We start from the raw sequence: 20,511 nt of genomic DNA, 5'->3' as shown, positions 1-20,511 counted from the left end.
TTTCTGTCTGGACTGTCAGAGTCGACTCGAACTACAGTCGAGTCGACTCGGAGCATCGTCGAGTCGACTCGAGATACAGTGGAGTCGACTCGAGATCGTGCCAGTTAAACTGGAAGTTGTTCAGACGTGCCAGAGTCGACTCGGACTTCAGCCGAGTCGACTCGGGCTCGCGGGAAATCATACGGATGGAGTTTCTTTTGGTGTTTTTGTTGGCGTTTTTGACGGCTATGATCATCTGAAGGTCTTGAGACTATATATAGGACTCATGAGAGTCCTAGGGTTAGAGGGATTGGCCGTATATTTGAGAGATACTTCTTGTTTGTGAGGCTAGGGTTCTAGAGAAGAAGAGGATTGGGATCCTACTTCTTGTGCAAAGGGAATTCTGTGTGAATCTCTTGTAGATCGATCGCTTGTGATCGTTCGGGTGTGTGCTATCTCTGTAATCAGTTCATCCTTATTGAAATTTGGAGCGGTGGAGGACGTAGGCTATTTGTAGCCGAACCTCGTTACATCTTTGTGTTTGCTTTGCTATTTTCTTCCTTCTTCTTCCTTTGATCTTTGATAATCCGTTGCGGTGCTCAAGTGTTTTACCCTACTGATACCACGGGGTAATCTTTTGCCCTTCGTAGGCGGAGCGAAGAGGTGATCCTTGAGTCCGGAGTCGAGGGAGCGAGAGAGTGCTTATCCGTTTGTATCTCTCTTGCTTGTCCGACGTCGGTGGCGGCGCTGGTGTGAGTGGGTTCCGGCGTGGGGCGCCGACAACATATTTAACTTTCAAAGATAAACGTGAATGACAAAACTGAAATTTCTTTTTTAATATTACTTAAAAAAAATAGTACTTCAAATATTCAATCAAATTATCCAAGCATGGAGCATTACACAATATTGAGAGTCCGTAATTTAAAGCATCATGCCACATGCAAAACATATTACGTGTTAAGTCATGCATTAAAATATTAAGAATAAGCATGTCAAGGATCAAAATCAATTCTTTTTCAAATAAACTCCCCCTATTCAAATATAATCTTGCATTGATTTCATCCTTAAGGTGTGTTTCCAAGTGATTAAAGCTTGACTTGATGCTTCTTATATACTTTCATTTACTTTGTCATTCATTTTTACTTTCTTATGCTCTATTCTCTATTTGCTCCCTATCCGGTGGAATTGGAAGGGGCATGAGGTACTACCACTAGCCTCCCTCTTGTGCCGTCCCTAATATGCCCTACACCGAATAGTTGGGTCAAATAGTGCCGGGTACTACCACTAGCCTCCCATTGGCACCATCCCTATGATGAGCAGTATAGAAGGGTTCAAATGTTCACTTCAAACTTTTCTTGTTTAAGTGTAATTAATTACAGATTTTATCCCTTCCAAAGTGCTGAATATATTATGCTTGTTTTTCTTTTCCTTAAGATTGGAGTATTTGCCTTTGCTTAGATTTTACATCTCTTGAATAATATTCATTTTCTTTTCTTTATCTCTCTCTCTTTTTGTTATTCTCAAGTAATTTATATGAAAGAGCAGAATAAAGAAATAATCTTATGGTTCATATAGATGTATATCATGCAAACAATATTTTCATTGTGCTCAAGGAATTCATAACTTTTCACAAGTTATTTTTACATCAAAATTTAAGCATATACTTGTGTATTTCATGGTTATGATATAGGCATAGGTGCATTTTAATTTGAGCAAACCATGAATCCAATTTCTGAAAAGCATAAGTCAATGAATACAGTATATATAGACATGATATCAAGAAATTAATAATTAAAGATTTTAACCATGCCATACTTAAGATTTAAGTTATTGACTTTGCTCAATTTAATTTATGAGAGAGGTATCTAGAATTACCAATCCATTCTGCATTCTTCAGTCAAATACCTACTAGATTTCTTATATATGAACTTTTGGCTGAAGAAGGTCCTCTCTCTTGTTTGCATGAGAATGTTTATTGTATCTTACATGGAGATATCCTTCAAGTTGAAATCTCTCATTTTCTTGCTCAAGGATCCTGCATTATTAACAAAATTCTTTTCTTTCTTGAAAGAAAGTCATTAGTTTCTTCAAGATACAAAACATTCATATAACATATGTTTCTTAACTAGGAACTCAACCTAGATATGATAATTATTAAATGTTGAGTCACTTTACTCAAGAGATTGCCTAAATATAAGCAAACATATGTCACTTGTACTAAAGAGATAGTTTCATTAACCAAGACTGTTCAAGGGACAAGCATGTGAAGCAATAGGAAGATCATCAAGGTCAAATTAATTTCTTATTTTCAACATCAATTTTAGCTTAGATTCTATTTGCTTAAGATTAATTATCAATAAGGCATGCTAGCTAAGTTTTGATCAAATTGCCTTAAACAATTGTTTCTATCAAAATTTCAGATTATGATTCATTGTTATCAATAAATTATGATTCATTAGAGTTAGATTGAAGTCTTGCACAAGGGCACATAATGATCACACAGTCTGGTCTATTAAATAATTATTCTATCATGCTTTTGATGCTTGTTCCAAATCACAAATTGCTTTATCATATTTGTAATGAGTGTTTTCAAATAAGGTGGTTATTTTACATAGATCCCTTTTTAATGAAATAACCACATAGGAGTGTATTCTACACATTCATTTGACAGAATATAAAGCTCATAAGCAAGCAGATGATAATGGTGATCTTTACTTCTAATCATGCAAGAATTTCATCAAGATCTATTTCATCTTTTCTTGATTTAGTCTTTTAGTAGTTATCAATTTTTCTTTATTGAGTGCATTTCTGAAAAACTCAATTTGGTTCTATTATTAACAAGTTTTCAGATTGTTATATGTAAAAGATTAACCATATACATATATAATCTAATTTTAGTATCTTGATAATAAATCATTAGTCTCATAGAGAATAAAATGAATTCATATTTCTACAACTAGAATCTTTTCATGAATGTTCTATATGCATTGCTTGATGAATGATATCAAAGATAAAATATCTGTATCAGATTTGGCATTATTTTCAAAAACCATATCAAGCATATCATAAGTTACTGAAAAATATGAAAGATATGCAATAGATCATTTTCTATTTTTCAGAAGATCAAATGGAGTTTTCATCAATAATAGACCTAATAGATACCATATATATGACAAGCAATGATGATAGCTTTTAATCAGACTATCATACAACATTGCCTTCTTCATTTCTTCAAGAATTCTATTGATCCTATTTTAACTTATGGTGTTCTTGGTGCAGAAGCAATTGCATTCAATATTATCTTCTGTGCACAACTTAATACAAATTGGTTTTCAACACTATGCCATGATTCATAGTTTGCAAATCTTTTTCATTTGATTCCTTTTTGTGAGTTTGTGCCAATGCAGAAAATATTTCAATGTAAGTGCCAAGAACAAAACCAATGTAAGCTTTTGAAAACTTAGTGTTGGAAACAACAACTTTAGATTTAGAAATTGATTTTTGTTTGTTTCCTTAGTTAACATGCATAGTAAACTTTGACCTTTCAGAAGATACTCTAAGTAAGCCAATGGCAAGGTCTTTTGAGATTAAGTACATACTAGCATGAGTTGATTTTATATCCCAAAGATGGTTCTTTAATCTTGGTATTCATAGTGCATATATTCAAAGGCATACCAAGTGCACATTTTCATATCTATGATCGATAAACAATAATGCCATGGATAAAAACTCTCAATCAAGCATATAGAGAATTCATAGAGTTATTCTTAACAACTTATCCAATAGTGAGTAAATCATACTATAAAATGAAGTGATTTGATAATATTTTCAAAAGTATTTTCTATATCACAAAATTGATCAATACTTGCAATTCATATTTTAATCAAATACTAAAGCAAAAGTAATGATGAGATGCAAGAGTACTGATTTCATTATTATTAATTTTTTAATTACTTTTCATAAGTGTATTTTAAGTTTCAGGCTTTAATGTGTGTCTGGCACCCATTTGTATGAAAGTTCTATATGTTTTCATGGGTATCTTGGCAACCTTAATCATACATCTCATATTGTCATTTTGAGGTACCAAGCTTGGCCTTGGGTTCTTTGAGAGTTAGGACATATAGTTCCTTTTGGAACCCAAATTTGTTTAATTGTAATAACTTTACTACTTGATTTTAATTATGTTAGAACGATAGGTAAAGTTGTTATGCCCATTCTTTTCATGTTTGAAATAGTTATCTTATTTAATGGTTTGCTTGGTGAATTGATAACCTTTTTCTTTAGGGATTCATTGCTAAGATGAAGGAGTTAGCCAAATTTTGATTATTAAAATCTGCATTGTTGGCTTTCAAACAATCTTTTTTTAATCTTTCTAAACTTACAGTAAAATTTGTATAAAAGACTTCAATTGGTTAATTTCTTTACTTAAGTTTTGATTTTCTTTAAATAAATTCTGATTTTTCTGAATTAATTGTTTCTGAATTTAACCTTAAAATTTCATTTTCAGAATTTAGTTTATCTTGTATTTCATCATTAGAATTTCTTTCTTTTGAAATTTTCAGATTTAGTTTCTTAGATTTTTATTCTTCACAGCTAATTTTCTACATTCACCATACAAATCATGAAAAGCATTTAATAATTCATCATAAGAGAATTCTTCTTGAAAATCATTTGAGGTAAGAGTAGATTCAGATTTTACCTTGTCTTCTTGTGCCATAAAGCACGAGTTAGTTACCTCTTGTAGTTCCTTGGAGCTAATATCATCATTGTTGCTCCTAACTTTTAATTTCTTGCTTGACTCTTCTTAGTCAAGGCTTTCTTCCTTTTTATCTCTTTCTTCCTTTCTTCTAGCTTCCTCTTCTTCTTTGTCTTTAGGAAGCTTTTGAATCTTTCTTCCTGATTTAGAGTGTTTCCTGCATGCTCAATGTTAGTCTTACAATTATCCTCAAGTAAACTAACATGGGGTTCTTCGGAAATATCATAAGTTGCTTCAAGAGTATCCCATATTTGTTTGGCAGATGAACATATACAAATTTGGTTGAAAATATTTTTATTAAATGCACAGTAGAGAAGGTTCATAGCCTTAGCATTTAGTTCAGCCAAATTTTTATCGAACATACTTTCAATTAATTTCGTGGGTGTGTGTAGGCCATTTGTTATGACATTCATAACTCATAGTTTTGTGATTGAGTAAAGATTTTCATTCTAGCTTTCCATTGAATATAGTTAGATCCATCAAACAGTGGAGGTCTGTTTGTGGAAAGTCCCTCAGCAAGTAATACGTTATGTGGGGTTGTCATGATCCTTTGGCTCTAGTCGGTTAAGACTACAAATAATATTTGAGCACCTGCTCTGATTACCACTTGTTGCCCAGTAGATACAACCCAAGAGGGGGGGTGAATTGGGTCTTTTAAAACTTTTAAGCTACTTCTAACACTTTTCAATTAATTATGCTAAGTTGTATAGTTGCACAGTGGAATTTAAACTTAGCAATACGTTGATTTATCGAATGAGACTTGATTAAGTAAATTGAATATGCTTGCAACTAAAGGATGCGCGGGATAAGAGTTAAGCAGGCAATTTATCTAGGTAAGTAAGTGAGTAAGATAGACAATGACAAAAGCATCACAAACACACAAACATATAGTGGTTCGGTGCACCCCAGCACCTACATCCACTCCCCAAGACCTCTTGGGAATTTCACTATAATCCTACAGATTACAGCCGGTTGTTTTACAAGCTCACAACCCAACTTGTTGTTTTACGAGCGCACAACCGGAACTCGGTCGGTTTTCACAGGCTCACGACTAGAACCTACCGATTGTTTTCACGGGCTCACCAATCCAACCCAGTTGGTTTTCCCAAAGGCTCACCAACCACAACCTTACAACGATGTTTTTCGGGTTCACAATCAACCCAGTTGGTTTTCCCAAAGGCTCACCAACCACAACCTACACCGTTGGTTTTCCCCTTTGGCTCACCAACAAACCTTAACCCCTTGATTCAATCCCTTGATTGAATCAAGTTACAAGATATTAAAACAAAGGTTTAAAACAAATCAAAGCTTCTTAAACAAGCAAATATAACAATATGAACAAATAGAGTAAAGAGAAGCCCTTAAACGAGTTTTTGAAGATGAAGGAGCTCGGCTTCTTCTTTACTTGACCCTCTTCTGATTTGGCACGAAGTAGAGGATCACCGAGGCAGCACACGGATGGAGAGAAAGCTTTGGGATTCACTTGGATGCTCTTCTTCTCTCTGTTTCGCTTTGGATGGCCCTTTTGTGCTTATGGGAGATTTCCCTTGTAATCTCTTTGAAATCTCTTCCCTAAATGTTCTCTCCTACTTCCATACCGTCTCTCCTAGCTCTCCTCTTGATTTTATAGCTTTACATGTCGTGGAACCAGAAATCTAGCCGTTAGAGACAAAAATAGAGCCGTTGTCCACAGTCTGCAACTCCCGACAAAGTTCCCGTTGGGATCGGAGTCGACTCGCGCGATCTGGAGTCGACTCGACTGTAGCAGGAGTCGACTCATGCTTTTCTGGAGTCGGCTCGGCAACTGTTCCAGATTTGAATTAAAGTGGTCTTCTCGACTGGGAGTCGACTCGACTTAACCCGGAGTCGACTCGCCAAAATCTGGAGCTGACCTTGCACTTTTGGAGTCGGCTCATCCCAAGGAATCCATGGATGCATTTTTCAACTTTGCTTACTCGAGTCGACTCGAAAATTCTGGGAGTCGACTCGGTGCTCAGAGTCCGAACTCCCGAGCTTCTGTCTTTTGGCTCGTGCTGTCTCGGAGTCGACTCGAACTGTCTCGGAGTCGACTCGGCCCTCAGTATCCAAAAAACAGTCTTCTGTCTTTTGGGGTCGCGCTGCCTTGGAGTCGACTCGAACTGTCTTGGAGTCGACTCGCCTCTCAGGGACGAAAATGCCGTCTTCTGTCTTTGGGGTTGCGCTGCCTCGGAGTCGACTCGGATTTTGCGGGAGTCGACTCGGCTCTCAGTGTCTGAAATTGGCTCTCTGACTTTTTGCTTGTTTTCCTCTGGGAGTCGACTCTAACTTCCTTTGGAGTCGACCTGCCAACCATCGGAGTCGACTCGAGTTCCTCAGGAGTCGACTCGGCTCTCAGGGTCCAAAATAGCTTCTCTGTGTTTCTGCCTTGTTACTCCCTGGAGTCGACTCGTACTATCCAGGAGTCGACTCGAGGGACTATTCTTTTGGATTTTTCTTTGAATTTGCTCTTCCAACTTGAGTCCTTTGAACTTGAAACTTGGGTCAATAAATTGTAGCTTTCTTCCAACTTTTCTTGAGAGCTTTGGAGGCCTTCTTGTGTTCTTCCAACTTGCTATATTCCTTGCAAAATAACTATCTTTCTCCTTGCAACACAAACGTTAGTATTTATACTTCAAGGTTTTGTAATCATCAAAATCAATCTTTAAAATCAATCTTTGGGTCATCACATTAAAAGAATAACACATCAAATCCTTGTATTTGCCCTAAAATCACTAGACAGCTCCTAACTGGTTTGAAGAGGGCACCTAAGCCTCCAATCCGGTCTAATGAACTGAGTTGACCAGGTAAGCTCCCAAGTAAGTGGGGGGGGGGTCACGATGCGTTGCAAAGGTCCCACTTAAAAACCACTTGCCTCAAACAGATGAACTATCTCCCTTGGGACAAAGCTTGCCTAGACATCAACTGAGCCACAGAGCGAAATTGGTGCAACTTTCGGTGATCTTCGTCCTATTGAGCTCGAATGTCCCTAGGAGCCAACGTCTAATTGATTTTAATTAAAGTGATAGCTATGTGCGAATTGGTTCACCTAATTTGGGCAAGAATCTGGTGATGAAATCCAGTTCTTATCTTGTTGGGGTGACTGCCCTTACTATGTGCGGATTAATTGGTGTATGTGTATCAAGCATGCATTCACACTTTTACTAAATTTAAAATCAAATAATCACCACAAATTTCAAGCAAACTGGGAATCAATTTAAATAAGAAAGGTTTAGAGGTTACCAAAGGGAATTTCCCCAGCAATTTTTTTTTTTAAAGCAAACCTCTACAACATTCTTTTTCCAGTAGTTCCCTTTTGATCGTCCCAAATTTCCTCTTCGATTCCTGATCAAATAATACCAAAAGAAAAATCAACAATTAGTAAGAGAGAAAAAGGAGATAAGAAAAGTAACAAAAATAGAAAATATTTTTATTTATTTTAAATATATATATATATTTTGAAAGTTTTTTTTATGAAAAGAAAAACAACTATGCTAGCAATCCCCGGCAACGGCGCCAAAAATTGATAGTCAATTTTAAAGACCACGCAATAGCACGTATCTGGTAGGATAGTGATTACGGATATCGATCCACAGGAATTGAGGTACAGTTGTTTTCTTAAAAATATTTGAAAAAGAAAATTTGTGAAGACTATTAAACTAAGCAATTTTAATAAGAAATGCAATTAAAATGATATCAGTTTGGGGGAACCTAGGGCAAGGAATTCACCACTAACATCAGAACAAGGGTTAATTATATTTTAATTTATTCTTGGATTAACATGCAAATTGACTACAAGCCTAATAAACATTCAAATAAAAATCTCACAAAAGTAATTTAGGAACATCCATCTTCGGTTGGCCATGAAATGTCTACCCTAAACTAATGTGGCAGGATACTGCATCTTCCCTAAGCATGGGTGATCTTCTATTAACTTAGTGATCATGAAGAACAGTTGTATAAATGTCATATTTAAAATCATAGAAATTAAATATGAGATAAAAGAAGATATCCATTAAAAATAATATAAAGTTTATACAACTCCAAGAATAGAAATCAAAAAATATAAAATCCTTATCCCTTTGTTAGGGTTGCATCCAGCCCCAGTGAAGAGATTAGCCTTTCATGAAGAGTTGAACAGCTGCACTGCAGGGGAACTTCATGATGATTGGCTCCTTCCTCCTTCCTCCCGTCGGCTCCCTCTCAGCACATCATCATCTTTTCCGTAGGGAAATCATTCCCGAAATACTCAAGAAACTCTTCTCCCTCCTCTGTTTCTTCTTCTTCCCGTGGGATTTGGCCTGAGAGAAGAGTTGGAACCGAACCGAAGTTGAAGAATGCCCTCTTTGGTTTCATGTCGAGCCTTTTATAGATTGCATACCTCCCCCTCTCCTCCTCTGTTCTGAGTAAAGGATAAGGATGAAAGCGGCTGGATGGAGCTGATCCGGCTGGGAACGAACTGATCCTGATGCGGAGAAGATACGTGGGGTTGCTGGGATTTTGTGGGAGGAGAGAACAGTTGGGAGGAAGTGATGAATCGCGAGCTGAGATGCAAGGGATTTGGAATGGATGTGATCTCGAAACAGGGGATTCCGTTTGTGGAGTGATCCGGAGGGAGTTTGGGGATGCTGCTGATGTGGGCGTTGATAGAATCTCGGAGGAAGAGGAAGGGAATGCGGTAGATCGCTTGCGGATGAAGCTGATCCGGCTAAGATGCGGCTAGGAGGAGATCTTTGGACTGCGGAAGAATCCTTCGGCTGGGAAGAAGTTGGGGATCCGGTTGAGAGATGGAATACGATCCATGAAGCTGAGAGCTAATGTGGACGGCCGAACGTGGGATGCGGATGCGGGAAGCATGGGAATTAAGCTGGATACGGGATAAGGATGGATCACGAACATGGTGAGCTGGGACGGACACGGAGGAGACGAGGAGGAAGAAGGATACGGCTGAATGCTGGATTGGAGCTTATCCGGGAGAAGAAGATCACGGAGAAGATGGGATCTGTTTAAACACAGGGAAAAACCGTGGTTGTTGTGAACGGCTGATGCTCTGTTCCAAAGGAAGAAGAGATCGGAAGCTGGAGGGAGATTTGGATGAAGAAGGGGAACTGGGATGAACTCACGGAAAAGGAAATCCGTGAGCCACTCTTTTCTTTTTTTCCGTGAAGGCTGGGATTTAGATTTGCTGGGAGTTGATCTTTGTGAACGGAAGAAAGCTTGGGTTGTTCTTGGATTCGGTTCGTGGGATTAATTCATGTTTGTGGATAAGGTTGCAAGCTGGAACAGGGGAGTTGATCGAAAGATAAAGATGAGAAGAAAGACGTTTGGAGGAATGAGTGGGATGCTGGGGAGCTGATCGAAATATGAAGCTTGGGACTCGGCTGTGATGTGGAGCGTAATCCGGAAGTTTATCCGGGTTGGCCACGAGATACTCGGACACGCGGAGGATCATACGCAAACGGGGACGCTGGGTTCATTCGGACGGAAGGAATGTGGCTTGATTCGAACGGGAGAAGAAATCAGGATCCACGTGTGATGTGCTGATGGCTGGATGTGTGAAGAAAAGGAAGGAAGGCTAGGATGGGATGACGTGGGTGATGCTCGGAATTGGGGTGCACGTAAACGGGAAGAAAGACTTCCGGGAGATGATCTAATCCGTGGGTTCATGGGATTTGGGTTCAGGAATTATTCCGAATGAGTTCGAATCGACCTGCATACATTAGGCTCAATTAATAAATAATTAAATCTAACTCGAATTAATTTATTAAAATATAATGATGAGGGTAACACATCTTTTAGTTGAATTTACAAAATATGTGAATTAAAATAATGATAAGTGTTATGAATAAGATATTAATTTATGCAATAATTATTTAGCACTTATCACTTAGCCAAGCCTAAGTGTCAACCTCTTTTCCTACCGAGTCGACATCTGGACAGCTCGAGTCGACTCCAATAGTTTCGGAGTCGACTCATTAAGAGTCTCAGATAATTCAACAGTTAGGCAAAGTCGAAGAGAAGCCAGGAAACGGAATTTTAGGTGTTAATATATATTCCATGCCAAATTCAACTATTGTAATTGTCAGAGCTGATGTGGAATGCTGTGCCAACTGTTGATTAACTATGTATCATTACGTGTTTGTAACAATTTTTTAACTGCATTCCGGTTTGAAGTACAAAAATCAAAATCTGACAAAAAATCAACATATACAATTCAGTTTGCACTTCATTAACATCAATACAAGAGATTCCCAGTTAATATGCTATGACTAACATGAAAATACATTGCAGGTATCTCGATACATTCTTCATATTCTCCATATTCTTTAGTTGATGACCTCATTACAACTCCTTCTATTGTGCCCAACCTTCCCGCATCATCCACATCTCATTTCACGTACTGTCTCCACTTGCGAAGGTCTTCTCTTCTTTTTAGGCATGCCAGAACAAGTCTTTCTGATAGGGGGTAGAATGTGAATCTCTTCAGAGGCACTTTGGGGCTTCTCCATGTCAGGATTTGGACTGATTGCTTCGGCATATGTTACTCTATACAATTCAGCTTGGAAGTAATTGTCAGTGAATTAGTATAGTGATCTGCCGGCCTTCTCGATGCATGCACAAGCATGCTTACATGGCATGCGGAAGATTCGCCACTCACCACAAGAGCAGGTACACATCTGCAGGTCAACTTTGCATGAGTAGTTCGTATCCTTTACGTCATATATCATTATGTTGGACGTAAATACAGCTAATCTCCGACCATCTTCAGCATTTTTATGCAACACTTTCTCAGCATCCGGACAAAGTTGAGATTGAATGCTATATCCTCGATTACGCCGTTCATGCATCATTTGCATTATTTGGATCCTTATATGGTCAACCATCTGAGGCACAGGGAGATGACGAGCCTCCATGACCCAACTATTAAAAGACTCTGCCACATTCGATGTCATGATGCCCTAGCGTGGACCTGGAAATACAGCATTCGCCCAATGCTCCGACTTTGCATGTAGGAGAAAGGTGGTAGCACCAGGGGCTTCTGATGTAAGCTTTGCAATTAGCTTTCGGAATACACTAAGCCTTGGTGTATAGGCAGCAGCATTTAGTAAATCAATGAGCCTCTTTCTTTCAGCTGCACGATAATGGACAAGGACCTGCATTAATAATTAAAATCAGATATACCACATGCTATATTACTTAGATACTTTGTAGTTTAAATTATACATAATATGACGATGCAAACCTGATTCTTGAAGTTTTCTTTCACATGACGTATACAATATGAGTGGTAAGAATCAGGAAAGTACTTCGGCACGGATTTAATAATGCCCTGATGTCAATCCGTCATAAACGTGAACTGTTGACCACGATACTCACTACAACTATGAATAGCTTCTTTCAGAAACCGGCAAAACTATTCCCAATTTTCATCACTTTCTGTATCAACAACACCATAAGCTATAGGAAACATATCATCATTTCCATCTTTGGAAGTGGCTCCAAGCAGTATACCTCCATCCTTATGCTTTATAAATGTGCTATCCATAAAAATCAGAGGACGACATCCATTTATAAAACCCATTAGTGAAGCATGAAAACAAATGAATAGACGTCTGAATTGACCTTCAATTGTTTCATACTCTACAATGCTGTCGGGGTTGGTATGAAGAATGGCATCGCAATACCAGCGAATTCGTTCATAAGATAGCCGGCTATTACCATAAAGATCCATCATAGCCACCTCCTTACCACGCCAAGCTTGATGATACGGCAATTCAACACCATATTGTCGACGAATATCCTTTACAATATCACTCGGCTTATATAACGACATATCTTGAAGTTGATCTTTAACAATTTTCGAAACCCAACGTTTTGAAAGCCTTTGGATGAGACTGTACTTGCAATCCTCCTCCACATGTGTAGTTACAGTTCATTTTTTAATTGCAAACTTTTCACCATTCCCAAGACGAGAAGCATGGATACGCAATTCGCAACCTTCATAAACACATTCTATAGTAACTCGATCACGATCGTTCTTCACGAAGACAAAATCCCGATAATTTGCAATGCAATAGTTGCGAATAGTGTCATGTAGAGTTTCCACATTCATGAACTCCTGACCAACACCCTCTATACTATTTTTCCAATCATCCAACGAATTTTTTTGACTTGCTTCCTCTTCAATTCCGGCTCTTGTTTCTTCAATAGCTTGACCAAAATTACTTGAGCTACCCTTCGAAAAATTTTTCCCTCTCGAACTAATTTCAGGACAATGGGATGAGCCACTGTTCATACAATAGGATAAACATTATTTTAGCAAACTTACTAAAGTCCGTTGCACAAATCAAAATTTTAAAAATGGAATACCTCTCAATTACCACAGCAGCACCTTCGATCAAGGTTGGAGAATGAGTAATAACCATCTCGATCACCTTGGCATTTAAGTTGATGTGTATTTGATGCATGTTACGAACATCCTTATCGCTCATGAGCGTAACAAGTATTCTAGACTTGTTTGGAATATAAAACTTAACTTCTATCATTGTAGAAGATAAATGTCTCCACCTTTCAACTATTTTCTTAAAAATTTGATCAAGAATTGTGTCCTTTGAGATGGAAATAATCACAGCTTCGCTACCATAACAACAAATGGCCATAAAAATAGAGCTAGCAGTGTCTTCTGAAGCCATGACAATGGAAAAAAGAGGAGGCAATGAACAGATAATTCCGAATTACAAACAGACTTAGGAATATAGTGGAGCAGAGTCTCACTACACAGAGAAAGGGGGACTATCAGCATTCTCTTAAATAGGGAACAGGTAAAGAGTAAGAGGGAGTCTCAACATTTTTAGGTCAACACAAAGGCTCGACATGCTCTCTTCCTAATGGGTGCTTGTCTCTTCCCAGACCAAACAATCTCCATTGGCAAAGACAAAACAGAGAAGAACAGAGAAGAACGGAGACAAAACGCATACCCTGTTGCGGCCTATTTTTTTCACCTTTTTTTCCGTTTCAAAATCTTCCTCCAAAGCTATCTTCGGTAAACATCTTCCGTGGGATCACCAGGGGCATCCACGCTTAAGGGCTGCAAGTGGAATTTTTACTTGGGAGCATCTTCGGTAGACAAAAACAGAGTGTCTTCCGGTTAGAAAACAGAACGCAGGATATTTTTTTCCCGCTTCCGGTAACATGGGGGTACTTAAGTAACCTGGGGGCACTTTAGTACTATATTTTAAAGGAAACAATAACTTAGGGACCGAAAATTAAAGATCCATGAAGCGGTGGACCGGAAGTTTTTTTTTTGGGTCATCCGAGACCTCCTGTTACAGTGGGGTCTTTAGAGGGATGGAAAAGTAATTTTCCGTATATAAAACCCTGCCACCCCATGTAATGTTGCACTGATCTCTCTCTCCTTCCTTTTTTCTTTTTTTTTCAAACTTTCACCAGCATATCCGATTTTTGTGTATCGATCTACCAGTGCATCACCTCCCCTGAAAGGATATCGATGTATAAGCGCATAATCATCATTGATAAAGGTATTGATGTACTGGTGTATAACTATCACTAGTAAGATATCGATGTACCAGTATATAACCCTTACTAATAAGATATTAATACATTGTCATGTTGCGGGTCTAAATTTAATTCCAATCAAAGCTTTTTTTATTCAAAAATATGTTCTATATTCCAAGTTGAAAGCCACACCAAAATCAACACAATCGATCAAGAATTATATAATATTTTATAAAAAGTATATTTGATAATAAAATATTAGGCATCAAGTTTATAGATTATAAATAATTTGATTTAGATATTTTTAATTTATCGATAAATTTGGAAATGTGAAGCATTACTTATTTTGTAAATAGAATCAAACAACAAATCCAATGATGCCTAAGATCTCTTTTAGAGCATATATTTTTATCAAAAATTCAGCCATGACTAATCCCAAAATTTCCACATGAGATTGAACCTAATAATTTGAGAATATTATCATGGAAATTAAGGCAATGGATTTAGCTAGAAAGAGGTATACAATGGTGTGGGTCAGTTCAATCTGGTAATCTAATCGGTGTAATTATAAAGCAGGATTCAAACCAAAGTATATTGTATAACGAGTAGAGGTTTATGACTCTTTTATCGGATTGACCCAACTTGTAGGGGAAGGATCCTCCTGGGTCTATCAAAAAAGAAAAAAAAGAAAAAAGAGAAGAGAGAACAAAGAAAAGAGAGAGAGAGAGAGAGAGAGAGAGAAAATTATATTTATACACACACACACACACACACACACGAAGAAAATAAGGATTTTTTTTTCTTCTTCCTCCTTTTGTTGGAAAAAAAGAGGAAGGGGCCAGGCCTTCTTTAAGAGGCAGAACAAGGTAAGGGAGACGGTGTGCAGGTCAAGCATGGCGGTGGAACTGCTGCGGGTGATGCTGAAAATGGGTAGAATCATGGAAAATAGGTAGAAAATAGAAGATGATCTGAAACCACGATAATCTGGCAATTTCTTATTACTCATGAAGCCAACGAGAGAGAGAATAAAATATAGAACCCTGTTCGCCTCACATGCAAAGGGAGCGCTCTACCATTTGATCTACACTCCCCTTAGACAAAACCTCTCTCAACTATTTCTCTTTTTCAATTCAAGAATTTAGCCCATCCCCGCCCCAACCCTTCGCGGTTGCCGTGGTGCGCGATCCCTCGAACCAGGATTACCTCATCGGCGGTGAAACCAGATGGATTTCCAAGTCGTCGTGCTCCCTGGCGGCGCTTCCAAAAAGCTCGCCGCTTTCGTCTCTAAGGTCCCTCTCCTTCGAATCTCTCCCCCCCCTCCCCCATTAACCTTGTCCTTCTCTAATGGCAGGAGGTCCCCAAGGTGTTGTTGCTCCCCGTCGCCAACCGCCCCGTCCTCAAGTACGTCCTTGAGCTCCTCGAAGCCAGCAACCTGAAAGTGTTAAAACATCTGTAAATAGGATCATAAAACAACCATGAAGGGTGGCGTACCTGGATCCATGAGTATGCTGAACGATCAAAGCTTCTTTTGTTTTCTCCCTCTTGGCCCCTGTTCAAACACCCGGTGATGGAGACCGATTTTGTGTTCACGTTTCAGGCAGAGGGTGAGACCCCTTCGAATATCCTACCATCAAGGATATTATGCTTCCACTTCTCAAGGAGACAGTTACGGTAATCCTCGTAACTGACCACGTTGTGGTCATGTGGGTCAAAACCCAACATTCTCCCACTTGGCCCATATGACCATACTTTGGTTAGAATGATATAAACATTAGGCACGCATCATTCTAATCCACAGTTAGTTGGGTCATCATAATACCATAATTAAACAACTTATTAATGCGAGTCAAAGCGGTTCCACATCAACATAATGACATAGTTCCTTCCAAGTACTACAACACTAGCAAATTATTTAACCACAGTCCATAAATGAGAAGTATCTTTAATGGTCAAACATTATGTCTTTGTCAGAGACAATTCCTGTAATCATACATTCAAACCCATACATGTACATATATTTGAAGAACAGAAAAATCAGAAACATAATCAATTATATCTAAGTGTCAAAGAAATAAACATAATACAATTCTCAGTTAATATCATGGATTACAACTAAGACCCATTCTCTCAACATGCTCTTTAAAAGTCTTCGGTTGTAAACCTTTTGTCAAAGGATCGGCAATCATGAGCTCTGTCCTCATATTTTCCATAGACACATTTTGTTTTTGAACTTCCTCCTTGACAACAAAATATTTAAGCTCAATGTGCTTGGCACCATTAGAATATTTGTCGTTTTTGGAGAAATGGACGGCTGCGGTATTGTCACAAAAGATTCTCAGCGGCCTGGCAATAGAGTCGACAATCCAAGTCCCGAGATGAAGTTACACAGCCACAAACTATGAACCGTGGCCTCAAAGCATGCCACAAATTCTGCTTCCATGGTGGACGAAGCAGTGCTTGTCTGTTTGGCACTTTTCCATGAGATTGCTCCTCCAGCTAATAGGAACAAATAGCCAAACGTTGACTTTCTACTATCCACACATCCAGCAAAGTCTGAATCCGAATAGCCAATCACCTCAAGGCTATCTGACTTTCTATATGTAAGCATGTAATTCTTTGTTCCTTGCAAGTATCTCATCACCTTCTTTGCAGCTTTCCAGTGATCCATCCCTGGATTACTTTGGTATCTTCCTAGCATTCCAACTGCAAAACTGATGTCTGGTCTGGTACAAGTCTGAGCATACATCAAGCTACCAACTGCAGAAACATAAGGTATATTTTCCATCTGCTTATGTTCCAATTCATTCTGTGGGCATTGCATGAGACTAAATTTATCCCCTTTCTGAATTGGAACAATACTGGCTGAATAGTTCTCCATACCAAATCTCTTTAGAACTCTGTCTATATATGCCTTTTGAGACAACCCTAACAATCCACGTGATCGATCACGAAATATTTCAATGCCTATCACGTAGGTTGCCTCATTCATATCTTTCATTTCAAAGTTCTTTGAGAGAAAAACCTTAGTTTCATACAATAAGCCAAGATCACTACTGGCAAGCAATATGTCATCAACATATAGGACCAAAAAGATAAACTTGCTCCCACTGACCTTTAGGTATATACACCGATCAACAGTGTTTTCCTTAAAATCGAAGAAAGTGATGGTATCATTGAACTTGCGATACCATTGTCGGGAAGCTTGTTTAAGACCATATATTGACTTCTTTAATTTGCAAACCATGTGTTCTTTTCCCTTTAATGGGAAACCTTCGGGCTGGTCCATAAAAAGAGTCTCATATTAGCCTTAGCCATCGCAATATGGGGTGGAGATAAACGGATCTATTTATCTACGATCGAATTATATAGACTTCTTCATCTAAACTTCCATTCAGAAAAGCAGTTTTTACATCCATTTGGTGCAACTCTAAATCATAATGTGCAACCAAAGCCATAATGATTCTAAATGAGTCCTTTTTAGATACAGGAGAAAAGATCTCTTTATAATCAATGCCTCCTTTCTGAATGAAACCTTTGGCTACTAGTCTGGCTTTATGTCGTTCAACATTACCCTTTGAGTCGAGCTTGGTCTTAAAGATCCACTTACACCCAACTGTTTTACAACCTTCGGGCAAATCAACGACATCCCAGACTTCATTCTGATCCATTGATTTCAACTCAACTTTCATGTCATCAGTCCATTTAGTAGAATCAATACTTTCTATGGCTTGTTTAAAAGAAACCGGATCTTTTCTTGTCCCTATATCAAAATCAAATTCTTGTAGATAAACCATATAATCATTTGGAATGGCAGATCTTCTTTCTCTTTGAGATCTCCTTAATGTCATCCCTTGTGGTTCTTCTACAACTTGTTCAGTGGTGATAACTTTATTATGGAGTGTTTGATCATTAATTTGTTGTTCATTGTTATTAAACTGTGTGATAACTGTAAGAACAATAATTTTCTTAGAAGTCATGGGTAAAGGGACTTGCACCCTAACTTCTTGAATTTTTCACATTTTGTGGTTTATCACTCCCACTGGTTTCACCATTCTCAATGAATTTGACATTACCGGTCTCTATAATTCTTGTACTATGGTTAGGACAGTAAATCCTATACCCTTTGGATTTTTCGAGATAACTTATAAAGTATCCACTAATCGTTCTAAAATCCAATTTCTTTTCATGTGGATTATAAATTCTGGCCTCCGCTGGACAACCCCAAACATGCAGGTGTCTTAAACTCGGTTTTCTTCCTGTCCATAACTCAAAGAAAGTTTTTGGAACTGCCTTACTAGGAACCCGGTTTAATATGTATACAGCGGTCTTAAAGGCTTCCATCTACAATGATATGGGTAACGGAAAATTACTTAACATACTCTTAACCATATCCATAAGTGTACGATTACGCCTTTCAACTACTCCATTCTGCTGTGGCGTTTCCGGCATAGTGTATTGGGCACGTATACCATGCTTTTCTAAGAGTTTAGCAAATGGGCCTGGGTGTTGTCCTGTTTCATCATACCTACCATAATATTCACCACCTCTATCAGACCTAACAATTTTCATCTTTCTATTGAATTGTCTTTCAACCTCAGTAATGTATACCTCTAGGACATCCACTGCCTGAGATTTTTTATGCAACAAATAGACATAACCATAACGTGAAAAATCATCAATAAAGGTGATAAAATACTTCTCTCCACCAAATGATGGAAAGTCAAAAGGCCCACAAATGTCTGTATGAATAGTTTCAAGAGGTTCTTCACTTCTTGTGGCAACTTTCTTTGTGTGTTTGATTTGCTTTCCCTTAATGCAGTCTACACACATACCGAGATCAGTAAAGTCTAAGTTTGACAAAATTCCATCCTTTATTAATCTCTCTAATCTTTCTTTGGATATATGACCCAATCTTTTATGCCATAAGTTAAAAGATCTTTCATTTATCATGTTTCGTTTAATTCCAATATTACGATGCAAGGTCATAAGAGTTTCAGCAAAATGATTATCAAGATTTATTTTATATAAGCCATCACACAAAACACCAGAACCAAAAAAGACATTGTCTTTGAAAAGACGCAAACTACCATTCCCAATTTTAAAGAAATATCCTTCAACATCAAGTTTAGAAACAGAAATTAAATTTCTAGAAATAGAAGGAACATAAAGAGTCTGAAGCAAATCTAAATGACAACCAGTATTTAAAAGCAAACGATAGGTTCCAACAGCTGTTACAGGAACTCTAACCCCATTCCCCAAAACGATAAAACTCTCATTTGGATCTTGCATCTGGGTTGTAAGGAATCCCTGCATCGTATTTGAAACATGAACATTAGAACCTGAGTCAAACCACCAAGTATTAGAAGGAACTTCAGTAAGGTTTGATTCAAAATATACATAAGCCAAAAGCTTACCTTTCTTTTCAAACCATGCCTTGCGTTTATGGCAGTCCTTCTAATAGTGTCACAATTTCTTGCAAAAATGGCATCTATCTTTGTTTTGTTTCTTCTTATGAACCTCGGTATCATGATGAGGCTCTTTACCCTTGGATGGTCCACTCTTCATGCCCTTTCTTGGCTTCTTCCATTTCTTCTTGGCTCCATGACTTACAAGATTGACAGAATGATGTCCTTGTTGCTTAAGTCTTGTCTCCTCTTGAACAAGCATACTGGTCAATTCATTCACATTCCACTTATCCTTAATAGTGTTATAGTGAATTTGAAATGATCCAAATTGAGGAGCCAAGGAGTTCAAAATAAATTGAACTAAAAAGGATTCATTCACATCCATCCCAAGAGCCTTCAGCTTAGCAGCTATATTTGTTATTTCAAGGATATGCTCATGCATCCCACAAGTACCATCAAATTTCATGGTGGTAAGCTTAGCCATTAATGTCCCAGCCAGAGACTTATCAGCAGATCGAAAATGTTCTTCCACAGTTTTCAATAATGCTCGAGCACTGTCACATTCAGGAAGCGTTGACTTGATATTATTCGCTATACTCATCCGCATAAACATAATGCTCAATCTGTTCGATCTTTCCCAAGTCTTATAAAAAGACCTTTCTTCCGAGCTGCTCAAATCAGTAATGTCAGCCGGTTTCTCAGATCGGAGTGCTAAATCAAGATCCAGAACACCTAGGTGAAACTGGACTTGTTCATTCCACTCTGAGAAATTAGTTCCATTAAAGATCGTAACAGATGAAGCTTGCGAATGAAGCGAAATAGGAATAGATACTGCAATAA

The 20,511-nt window shown here is 38.1% G+C and overlaps 2 long non-coding RNA genes across 2 annotated transcripts; both read right to left on the bottom strand.

Moving 5' to 3' along the window:
* Positions 1-510: 510 nt before the first annotated feature.
* Positions 511-20,511, bottom strand: LOC120106302. Its single transcript, XR_005508490.1, has 3 exons — positions 20,227-20,511; positions 7,492-7,496; positions 511-523 (listed from the first exon to the last, which is right to left on the bottom strand). It is a non-coding gene; the product is annotated as an uncharacterized LOC120106302 (long non-coding RNA).
* LOC120106301 lies at positions 19,329-19,726 on the bottom strand. Its single transcript, XR_005508489.1, has 2 exons — positions 19,681-19,726; positions 19,329-19,573 (listed from the first exon to the last, which is right to left on the bottom strand). It is a non-coding gene; the product is annotated as an uncharacterized LOC120106301 (long non-coding RNA).

Source organism: Phoenix dactylifera, unplaced genomic scaffold, assembly GCF_009389715.1.
Source record: "Phoenix dactylifera cultivar Barhee BC4 unplaced genomic scaffold, palm_55x_up_171113_PBpolish2nd_filt_p 000522F, whole genome shotgun sequence".
NCBI classification, from domain to species: Eukaryota; Viridiplantae; Streptophyta; class Magnoliopsida; order Arecales; family Arecaceae; genus Phoenix; species Phoenix dactylifera.
The sequence above is the reverse complement of the archived record's forward strand: the minus strand, read 5'-3'. Positions and strand labels throughout refer to the sequence as shown.